The sequence below is a fragment of the Amphiura filiformis genome, chromosome 10, assembly GCF_039555335.1.
Source record: "Amphiura filiformis chromosome 10, Afil_fr2py, whole genome shotgun sequence".
NCBI lineage: Eukaryota > Metazoa > Echinodermata > Ophiuroidea > Amphilepidida > Amphiuridae > Amphiura > Amphiura filiformis.
In genome coordinates, this window is record NC_092637.1 from 2,448,032 (window position 1) to 2,460,840 (window position 12,809).

Consider the following 12,809-nt stretch of genomic DNA (forward strand, 5'->3'; position numbering starts at 1 on the left):
TATTTTTTGTTTGTTTGTTTTTGTTTTTGTTGTCTTTTTTGTTTTGTTTTTTGCTTCTTTTTTTTTTTGTAATTGGCATTGATACAGCAGTTTTTAGTAAAAGTTACATAACTAGCAGTTTTCGAGGAAATGATTACAATCCAGGAAAAAAAGGTTGGCACACTTTGCCTGTCTTTTGGTATACCAATGGCCCCGCTCCCCCAATTCAATGTTGGACCAAGCAATGCTGTCAACAGGTCCGTGGGACCATTCAACATTATAAGATGGGGAGTGGGGAATGGTGAGATATAGGGGGTCTGTACTTCACATATATTGCAAGCATATTTCACTCGCCTAACCAATTTTGGTAGGGCACACATTTCCATTGTTTAGTGCAAGTGTGCCAACTATTTTTTTCCTGGATTATAGGTCATTTTTGTATTTTAAGATTAAGGGGGTTACACCCCTTTTAGTGTGCCACAAAAATACTTGAGTGATTCACGTGAACTAATGAACTGGTTTATCGGCAATAGGATTTACTAAAGTATTAAAAACTTGAATTCAATATGAAAATTGAACAATTATGATCTGATCTCAGTAAGTCAAAGGGGCCTTTATGTGGCCTAATCTATGTACTTGAATTTATTATTCTTTTTTATTATTACCTTCAAATGTTGGTAAAAGTTGAACGGGAATGAGATATCACCCCCACCAAAAAAAGTGTAATTTCTTCAGGACTTGTTCCTTTTTTATTCATGGTGTACAAGGTGAAGTTGAAAGGTTACCGACTGTTCTTTCCTCAAAGCTTTGTTAAATGTGTTTACATTACATTGCGGGTAACTTATTGTACAGGTTAAGTCAAACAAAGGTGCAACAGAGCAAAAAAATTGACATTTATGTAAGAACCAAGTTGAACTTTCCCATTATTGAAATTTTCTATAAATGTCACACTAAATAGTCACCTAATGACGTAGCTCGCTACTACCGTTTCATTTTTATGAGTCCTTTTCCTGCGATATCCAATTCCATTATTTGTCCACGAAGTACCGGCTCTGAAACTGATTTAAGGTTGATTTTTGCGTTATTTTAATTTCTTTCTTTTTTTCCTGTTCAAATAAACTTTCAAACATTGTTTTAGGTCCTTCATACCTCACTCGTCTCCAGCTCCATTTTTTTAAATCCCAATATGTCCAACTTACCGGTTGTTTTTTAATTCACTCCACTTCAATTTGCGCGCATTTCATTTCGACATTTGAAAACCCCGCCTACAAATTTATATGTTGTTGATAGCTTGAAAATATAAATAACAACAAATAATGTTTCTTTAGAATATACCTTTATTTTTTTCAAAACGGATTTTTTGGCATATTTGTAATACTTACACATGTTCCAACGTCAATCTATGAGCAAACTGTCAAATTCGCCCTATTTGTAGTAAAACTGGGTGATTTTCTGTTGGTCCGACATATTATCATAATTTCTAGATTATGATAATATGTCAGAACGACTCGCAAATCGTAGTCTCCTACGAAGCCAGTTTGGTTACGCTCCCTCCACATGTGGAGGGAGCATAACCAAACTGGCTGCATAGGAGACTAACTCTGGGATATTTCGAGCGATAGAGGTGAAGTTTATGATGTTGTTTCTTGTCAAACTCCCAATGTTTTTCGCGTACGAATGTATTGGGAACTTTCATAATGATTGCATCATTTTGGAAATCTAAAAATTTAACAAGATCGTACATTAAGGCAACAACACTTGCTCCATTTAATTTCAATGCCAACGAAAGAAAATGGCAGTTGTTCCAAATCTACTTTACACAGAGTGGGCTGACATTCAAATTTTAGATGTCTCTTGGACAAATATTAAAATTGGGTATCGCTATAAAATGTGTCATAAAAACAAAATGGTAAATGCTAATTCCTTGATTGTTTTACATAAGATCACTATATGCTATTTATAAAAATGTTTTAAAACCAAAAACTCGGTTCTTAAGTAAAAATGGATGCATTTCTCTATTGCACTCTTGTAAAGAACAAGTGGATTTGATCTACCATTTATGGCGATTTCTGCCCTGAAGATATCGGGGCGATGACACTGTGTTATATATAGTACTACGCTCAAATACTATTTTGGTTCTATTCTGTGCAGCAGCTGTATTACATGTATTTTCAAATAGTTTAAACAAATTGTGCAGCTGGGAACAGTGCCCCCCCCCCCATATCCACCCCCCCCCCCCAGTTTGCCCCTCCCCCACTTTTGAGCTAAACTACCAAAAATTACGGTAATTTGCACTTTTGCGAAAATTGTGCGCAAAATTTGTTGATTTGGCCCCCCTTGAAATTCACTCCCCCCCCTCCCCGAAAAAAATTCACGTTGCCGCCACTGGCTGGGACCTGGCGGTAAAATCCGTTAATGCACTACTCGTTTGATGGTTAATACAAACCCCATCCCACATACCCTTGTATTCATACGCGACCGTATAGCCTTCTGATATTCTTTAATAAAAATAATTATTAAAATAATTATGTAAACCATTTTATCTCAAATTGGACACTCATTTCAAACTTATTCTGTGTATCTCTAAATGCACATTAAACTACCGTAAACGTTCGCCTAATGGCGCTTTTGGATTCTTAGAAATGTGAGAGCGCCATCCTTGTAAAATCTCAACAGCATTAAGGATACGTGTATGTTAAATTGAGCAACCTGGACATAATGCCTCAGAAAAAATATCGTGACATGACCCAATACTTTAGGTCACTAGGTTAGTTGCTAGAGCAGCAAATGTTTTGGGGTTTCTTCAGGTATTCTTTCTCAAAGTGCCATTAGACTTAATTTGTAAATCGATTCATACCTATAACTCATTTTGGTAAATCTTTTTATAACATTGTAATTTCTTCATATTTTTTAAATATTCTTCAGTTCAAAATTACACCCTTCTATTGTCTGACCCGTTAGCTCAGTCGGTAGAGGGTGCGCCTTGAATGGTGAATGGTACTTGTTCGAATCTTGATTTCTGCCCCCACTTTTATGTGAAGAAGCGTCAAGAAATGTTTTTGGATTTTTTCCCCATTTTACGAACGAATATTGTGAATTTTTTTTAATTTAATTTTAATTTTCTTATTTTTTTTAGATAAATAGGCACTGCGAACAAACGGCAACAAAACCGCTGACAAAATTTGCTCCACCTGCTACCTATCAATGCGTGATATATTCCACTACATTTAACAGTTAAATGACCTTTGAAAAATAGAACGGCCTCAATGTTTCAAATTGTGTAACTACATTACTTTATTCATTTATGCATTATAAATGATCAGCTATTTTTTCTTTTCTTAAAAGGATCGAACCCAAGTAGATCAGAGTCATCAGACCATTGATCATATAACTATCAGACCACGAAGTAGTTACGTAACTCCGTGATGGTATCGGAACCAAGCACTGTTTGTATGGCGATCATTACGATCACGCTATTTTGGTAGGCCTTTTTTGTATACTGATTGTTTCGATCGTGGTTCATTACTTAAGCGCGTGATCCCGTTGACATAGTAACATTACGTAACTTCGATACCGGGCTTCGATACTGAATAGTTGTTGAGTGCACATAATATGGAAAGCCATTGCGGTATTCAGCATCGAAGTGGTTACGTAATTCTCTTGGTTACCGGATCACGCTATTTTGATATCCTTCGAGTACCATATAGAGTGTATGCAATAAACCCAAGCGGAACGAGAGTTGCTAAGTAACCGCTACCCGAACCATAAACACATGCATGATCAGACAACAAGTGTTCAATTTTCCCATAGCTTCCCACGTTGTACACATGTCAGTCGAATTTGGCGGTGTTTGTTTGTTTGTCCTCCAAGTTATAGCATTGTTCACTTTGTGTTGAACATTGTACGTGGGTCTCACTGTAATAACTCAAAGATAACTGTGATCATCATTTCAAGAGGTCACTCTCCCGATTAAGCTAAACAACCTATGTGGAGGAATTTTATGCATGAGCAATCACATCAATGACGTAGTAATGAATACCCTCTATACTTTGTGTGGTGATTGTTTCGATCGTAGTTCATTACTCTGGCGCGTGATCCCGTTGGCATAGTAACATTACGTAACTTCGATACTGAATTGTGTGCCTTCCAAAGCGCCGTATAACATGTTCTGTTCTCATTGTGTTGTGGAATCCTAGCCAGTATTCAATGATAGCTATAAAGGCCTTGCGTTTAGCGATTGGCTCCAAACAAAGGATTTGAACCGGTTTCTTCCCCTAAATCATGGCGCAGTGCAGTCCATTCAATCAAATGTTGTCATAGTGCATTTTGTTATGTGTGTGAGACGAACTGTCGCGGTAGATGCAATCATGCTTTTGTTGAATGCATTTGAGTAGTCCGCCATATTTACGCGATGATACGTCATGCACAGCCTCTATTCAGTTGGTCGTTGTATGATTTTGTTCGTTGACTCATTCAAATTTTATTTATATCATTTGAAGACTGAGCCTATTATGATACATCCTCCGTGGAACAGTTTCAAACAAATATAGCTAGGGGTTATTGGGGCAGAGGTTATCTTTTGAATCCTCTTAGAGGGCTATCATTTTTTTCCGGAAGGGGGGTCCCAAATTTACAAAAAGTCTGCGTCAATAAAATTGCGCACCCCCTATTTCGGCAACAAAAATTTTATGATCCCAAACCCCAAAATTGTATTGAAATCAGTCTTTTTGAATAAAATAACACACTTTCTGTGGTCATCGTGTGACTCCCTACATTTTGGTCATAAAACATTTTATGACCCCCTCCTATTATTCTTTCCAAGACTTTATACCCCCGTATATTTGGGACCCCTCCCCCCCTTTCGAATAAAATGATATACCTCTTATGACCACTGATGCATAGGCAAGGACACTCGCGCGAATTGAAAGACTTGTCGCACGCGACAGTTCGTCTCACACACATAACAAATGCCTATACAATCAAATAGGTTCATTACAACATTTGATTGAATGGATTGAGTTACTCTAAAATGAAACGAAACAAAAAGAATCATGAACAAAGACACATACAAGATAAAATAATAAAATTATATAAACAATGTTAAAGATAAAATCAAGAAAATAGAGAATAAAATTTCCTCAAATCAGAAAAAAAAACATTGACAGACATCATAATCTGTCAGAAATTACTGCATGAGATTCGAACCATCAATCTTCTCCACAAGTTCTTTTAAATCCTCGAATGCTCTGCTCACTGGGCCACAACGTATCAGGTGAATGATTACCGCATTATCATGAACAAGTTTGTTCGATCTTGTTCATAATTGTATGTGTCGATAGGTTTCATCCTTTAACTACAGGGCTTTTACAGGGATGGCGCTCTCTCATTTCCATGAACTCCATAGCGCCATTAGGCGAACGTTTACGGTATACGGCCCAACGTACACATTGATTGTACTGCTTGCATGAGTCTACTGCAGTTTTACTATGACAAGTAAAACATTACTATTCTTTTCCTCATAATCTGATCCATGCCGTGATCCTGACGTTTAACTAGACATGGTAACTAAATGTTTCAGGCTGTTTGGCGCTCCTTGCATTGGATCATAATGACGGTACCTGTGTGTCTTTTATGGGTGTAGGCCTATGAATTCATATGAAAGTCCAATATTGACGTTAACATGGGAATAAACCTTACCTTGTTCTCGCTCAGTTGACTGCGGTTCGTCTGTCTGTGACTTTGACTATGAATGTGCAAAATAATATTATGCTACGATTATTCAGCAGAGTGTGAAATGACAAAAGTAACTAACCTTGCCCTCGTGAGCTACTGGCATGGTATTGAAGCCTGTATCCGCATATGTGTAATGTTTTCTCGGAATACTAATCAAAGTAAAAATAGATACTCTCTGTGGACAGATTTTTTGTTAAATTCGATAGGGTCTACGCACTAAGTTGAGAATTGACCGTCCCACTCGATTTGTGAAAAGGTCGGGAACCCTTTTGGTGACTCAAGTAACTGTCTCAAATGAGGCAAAATTTAAAAGAAATGGGTTTCAAATTGAACTTTGGAATTTGAAAAGTATAAATCACGTTTGGTCTAAGGCTGTGCTAACACTTTTCTTTGATGACTTTGACCATAATTTTTTTTTTTTCAAATATCTTAAAAAAAACAATAATCTAAGCTAATTTAACAGACAGTAACGTTACGGTACAGTTATATATCTTGATGTAGATTAGTCTTCTAGTAAATAAAATATAGGTAATGTGGAATCGAATACTGGCAATAAAATTTACAAGTGACATGCCACAGTTGCGTCCGGTCTCTCAGCACCATGCCAGGCATCTGACATGTACGAAAACATAAAATTACATTATGTCACGTGACCAATCAGGTGCCTGAAAAGCAATTTTGTCAACAAAAAAATCTGTAAAAAAATCGAATATTTTATAAACAAATCTATTATTATTACAACAATTAAAGGTAAGACGCCTTGGCGCTCTACAGCGTCGCAATTACCTTAATTTTCAACAGAACATTCCTGAAAATTGGTATGAATTAGGGTTAACGAGGATTCGTTGCTGTAGTTTGATACAGTAAATCTTTATTGAAATCCACAGGCCCTTGAGACACCCAAAAACACCCCCTGGGACCCCTTCACCAATATGTGAATAACTTACATAGCTCATTCGAGTCAAAGATATGCATCAACACAACCCTTTAGATCTGATTTAAGACCTCATTTGTTGAAATCGGTTGAGAATTTAAGAAACGGTGATCGAAAACCAAGGAATGCCTTTATTTTCTTGACCGATTTCAATGAATGATGTCTTAAACCAGAGCTAAACGATGTCACGTAGCTATTGTCATTTAATTGAAAATGAGGTAGTTTAGTTTAGTTTAGTTTAGTTTACGCGTTAAAATAGCCAAAAAGTCAGTAGTTTTCAACGATACAGTTCTTTCAGGGACACCCTGTATTCGCAGATATTCACCAATCATGCCAATCATCAGTTCAATTGCTTTGTTTGCCGAAATTATAATAAGATCGATTTTGAAATACAGATAAAAGATGCCGTTTCAAATAAATATACATTATTAGAACTATATGCCTAGGACAGGTGCTATGTAAAACATATGCGGAACCAGGATGGTCAGTTCAGATTTATTCATATAATGTCACATCTTCACATGAATACAATTTATGAACAAAATCATAGGTTACAATGATTGCACATATGATAGAATATATAGTAATAATTTACACAGAAAGAAGTATATTTTTAATAATGTACAAAATATTAATTATTATAACAATAGACATGCATACATCCCAACAAACATACAAAACGTTCTTAAAACGTTTATTCAAAATGTTTTAATAACATTTATATGTCGGACTATATAAATATCATGAATACTTTTTTAAAACGTTATTGTAAAATATTTTTGGCAAACATATTTTGCAGAATATTTTGTCAACAGTTAAATAAAATTCTGTTAGAATGTTTTGCATTACCTTTTCAAAAATGTTTTATGAATGTTATTAAAACGTTTTTATATCCTTTATATACCTCCGGCCAGACATTTAAACCTTTTCTGTAAAACGTAGTGTGTTTGCTAGTAAGTAACATACTAAAGACTGCACAAAAAGTAACACAGCTGTTATAAATACGCCTATAGCGTCAGAACTATTGATTGTGCTCACAATATTTTAACATAGAAAGAAGGACGATTTATCTACGCTTATTTTGATACCCTATTTGTCCAATTTTGTTCAATATTAACAACAAGGCAGCGTTTTTAAAAACAGGTACCCAAATTTAAAAGTTGCCGCTATTTGTATTGATTTGAAGTCAGCGCGAAGATAAATGGAGGGTTTTACGTGCCACAATACTTACGTAATAACCCGGGCGTAATAACCATTGATCGCTGTAAACTGCAACTTTTAAATTCGGGTTTTTCTTTTTCTTTAAAAGCACTACTGTGTTGTTAATATTGAACGACATTTGACAAATGGGGTATCAAAATGCGCGTAAATAAATCATCCTTCTTTCTATGTAAAAATATTGTGGAAACAATTATTAGTTCTGAAGCTACAGTGGTATTTATAACAACTGCGTTACCTTTTGTGCAGACTTTAGAACCACCAATACCACTACAATTACTATCTAATCTATAATAATAATAAAAATAATAATAATAAATATTAAATATAAAATATGACCCATGAAATCCAATATTTCAGGCTTACTTGTAAAATGGTGTGGTAACAGGACTTCTGATTCTTGGTACATAACAATTGGCAAGCCAACCAAAGGGTATTTTGTGGACTTCAGATTTGTTTGTGTGTGAATGATATATAGATAAATAGGGGCTATAGGTTAAATACCACTTATTATGTATTGCACGGGTTTCAATGGAAAAATGGCTAATTTCGGGTGGAATTTTCTCATATTCAGAACTCACACAGTTAAATGCCATAATATCAGGTGAAACTATATGATTTAGATGCCAAATGATCAAAAACTCAGCATAGGTTTACCTGAAAGTTACAGTATGGTAGGGCGAATATTTACTAAAAACCGAAGCCGTGCGTATGAATTTTGGAACTATTACAACAAAAATGTCATATAGTGAGAGAAAATATACCATTTTGAAACATCAAACCCTAAAAAGTACTTTTTTTTTGCTATATAACTTGATCAATTTCAGCGATTTTAATGCAGTCTTTTGGTATGTAACCATTAGACTCATTACAAATTTATGTCGCACTGTAACTCTTGTGGATAAATATCTGATATATCGCAAAAAAATCATGAAATTGCAGTTCTCATCGTCATATCAATATCAAAACTCTATCCATTGTTTTAAAATAATAATGTGCGATTTCAATAATGTGCGATTTCCATAAAGAATAGAGTTTAATTAGTTTCCACAAAATGTTTAATTTCGAGCCGAACAAATGAGTTAAACCAAAGAAAACCTCTATTTCATTCCAGCGCCTATAATAATCGTCAGTGCGTTCATTAGCTCGCCAATTGTTATTGAGCGGAGCTTCACGCAGCTGGGACGTAAAAATAAGACGTATAACTATAGACTAATAACAATATATACCATGTACATTAATGGTCCACGCATGCTGGAGACATTTCAGCCATCATTTGATCGGTGAACACTGTTAATAAAACCGAGATCCCGGGTTTATTATAAAATTTAATGTTACTGTAATTAAGATTGATCTTAACCCTGGACTTATGGAAATTCATAACTGCTATGGTCTAAAGTACATTTTGATCAAAAAAGTGTTGAAATTTGGGTGAAAATCGGGGTTTTTTGTAATTTGTTTGCAAAATTGAGCATTTCAACCAGTTTTCAAAGTTGGTCAAAATAAAAATGAAATAAAATAAAACATTTCCTAGATATTTATATCTAAAAAAATAATGATTAAAACAAATTGATGAATATTTCTGTTGTGCGAAAAATATTGGTCAAGGTAACGTAATTATTTTTTCTTTTTTTTGGAATTTGACGATGGATTTGTCTTGGTCTTTGCCATTCTAAATATTATACTTTAGACCAAAATTGAGCAGCAATGAGGCCTAAACGTTTCCATAATCATGGTTTAGACCAACCTTAAAGCACATCAGGCTTATTCTTTACATACATACATACATACATACATACATACATAAAAGAATTTATATTGCGCTTTATCATCAAATATCAAAGCGCATTACGAGAGACTTAAGCTACAAAAGACTTACGCTACAAAAACATGCAAATGGAATATAAAGAAAAACAATATTATGCAACAGGAAATAAATGTGATTTGAGGAGTTCTTTGAACCGGTTTAGGGTGGGGGCCTCACGGATATGCTGTGGAAGAGTATTCCATATCCGTGGGCCAGCAACATGGAAAGCCTGATCCCCTAGGCAGCGGTTTGTATATGGAATGTGAAGTTTGGTTGTATCAAGAAAAGAACGAAGTAAATGATGTCTGGTGTTAACAGATGAATAAAGATGAACATAATCCTGCAAAGAAATCCTTTCTCACATGGTAGCAGCCACATAGACAATATAAAAATAATCACTTATTGAACCTTTGAATCCATGAACAAGCGCAGACTTATTGTGAATACGCATAAGTAAAGCATAAATAAACCCACAAGCCTCTGCACAATTTAGGAGATACTTTCTGTAAATTTTAATTCTATTGGAAATACTTCAGTCAATATGTGACCGTCCAATGAATGATATCTTAAACCCGAGCTAAGCAATGTCACGTAGCTATTGTCATTTAATTTGACTCCGTGGAACTGATTGAAAATGAGGTAGTTTAGTTTAGTTTAGTTTAGTTTACGCGTTAAAATAGCCAAAAAATCTGCAGTTTTCAACGATACAGTTTTTTCAGGGACACCCTGTATTCGCAGATATTCACCAATCATGCCAATCTTCAGTTCAATGCCCTGAATGGAATTATTGCTTTGTTTGCTGAAATTATAAAGATCGATTTTGAGATACAGATAAAAGATACCGTTTTAAATAAATTCACATTATTAGAACTAGGACAGGTGATATGTAAAACATATGCGGAACCAGGATGGTCAGCTCAGATTTATTCATATAATACCGTAAAACCTCGTCTACAAGCATATAGTGTGTTTTTGATGAAAGCTAACTTAAAACGAGACAACCGTAAATATGCCAATAAAATAGATTGGTCTTACAATAGTACTTGTTTGTGTGTTTGTATCGTTAATTAATTTGCTCAAACTCCATAATGTGATGATTTTTTTCGATAGATGGTGTCTGGATTAATTTAGCTTTCATCAAAAGCCCTCTATATGCTTGTAGACGAGGTTTTACGGTATCACATCTTCACATGAATACAATTTATGAACATTAAGGTTACAATGATTGCACATATGACAGAATATATACTAATAATTTACACAAAAAGAAGTATTTTAATAATGTACAAAATATCAATAATTATAACAATAAACATCCAAAAATCCCAACAAACACAAAAATGTTCTTAAAACGTTTATTCAAAACGTTTTAATAACATTTATATGTCGGATTATATAAATATCATGAATACGTTTTTAAAACGTTATTGTAAAATATTTTTGGCAACCATGTTTGCAAAATATTTTGTCAACAGTTAAATAAAATTCTGTTAGAATGTTTTACATTACTTTTTCAAAAACGTTTTATGAATGTTATTAAAACGTTTTTATATCCTTTATATAACCCCAGCCCGACATTTAAACCTTTTCTGTAAAACGTAGTGCGTTTGCTGGGGAGTAATTAACATACTAAACCACCAATACCACTACAATTACTATCTAATCTATAATAATATTAAAAAATAATAATGATAAATATTATGACCCATGAAAGCCAATATTTCAGGCTTACTTGTAAAATGGTGTGGTAACAGGACTTCTGATTTTTGGTACATAACAATTGTTTTGTGTGTGAATAGTAGATAAATAGGGGCATTAGATTCATTACAAATTTATGTCGCACTCTAACTCTTGTGGACAAATATCTGATATATCACATGGAATTGCAGGTCTCATCGTCATATCAATATCAAAACTCAAATCTAGCTATCCATTGTTTTAAAATAATAATGTGCGATTTCCATAAAGAATAGAGTTTAATTTGTTTCCACAAAATGTTTAATTTCGAGCCGAACAAATGAGATAAACCAAAGAAAATCTCTATTTCATTCCATCGCCTATAATAATCGTCAGTGCGTTCATTAGCTCGCCAATTGTTATTGAGCGGAGCTTCACGCAGCCGGGACGTAAAAATAAGACGTATAACCTTAGACTAATAACAATATATACCATGTACATTAATGATCCACGCATGCTGGAGACATTTCAGCCATCATTCGATCGGTGAACACGGTTAATAAAACCGAGATCACGGGTTTATTATAAAATTTAATTTTACTGTAATTAAGATTGCTCTTAACCCTGGACTTATGGAAATTCATAACTGCTATGGTCTAAAGTACATTTTGATCAAAAAAGTGTTGAAATTTGGGTGAAAATCGGGCTTTCTTGTAATTTGTTTGCAAAATTGAGCATTTCAACCATTTTCGGTGACCATTTTTCAAAGCTAGTCAAAATCAAAATGAAATAAAATAAAACATTTCCTAGATATTTATATCTAAAGAAATAATGATTAAAACAAATTGATGAATATTTCTGTTGCCCGAAAAATTTTGGTCAAGGTAACGTAATTATTTTTTTTTTTTTTTTTTTTTTTGGAATTTCACGATGGATTTGTCTTGGTCTTTGCCATTCTAAATATTATACTTTAGACCAAAAATTTAGCAGCAATTAGGCCTAAACGTTTCCATAATCATGGTTTAGACCAACCTTAAAGCACATCAGGCTTATTCTTTCTCACATGGTAGCAGCCACTTAGACAATATAAAAATAATCACTTATTGAACCTTTGAATCCATGAACAAGCGCAGACTTATTGTGAATACGCATAAGTAAAGCATAAATAAACCCACAAGCCTCAGCACAATTTAAGAGATACTTTCTGTAAATTTTAATTCTATTGGAAATACTTCAGTCAATATGTGACCGTCCACGGCGAAATGCTCGTAAAGTCGGCCCCTGGTCAAATTTGTTTTCTTCCGTGTTTAGAAAATATATATCATAAGCTTTACAATGGTATATCATTTGACTTCAAACGATATCCAGAAGCGGAGTTATGGCTTGTTAAACTTTGATCCTTCAGTAAAAGGGTACATTATTTTGGTGCTACATATTGCTGGTATTAAATATCAAATGGTC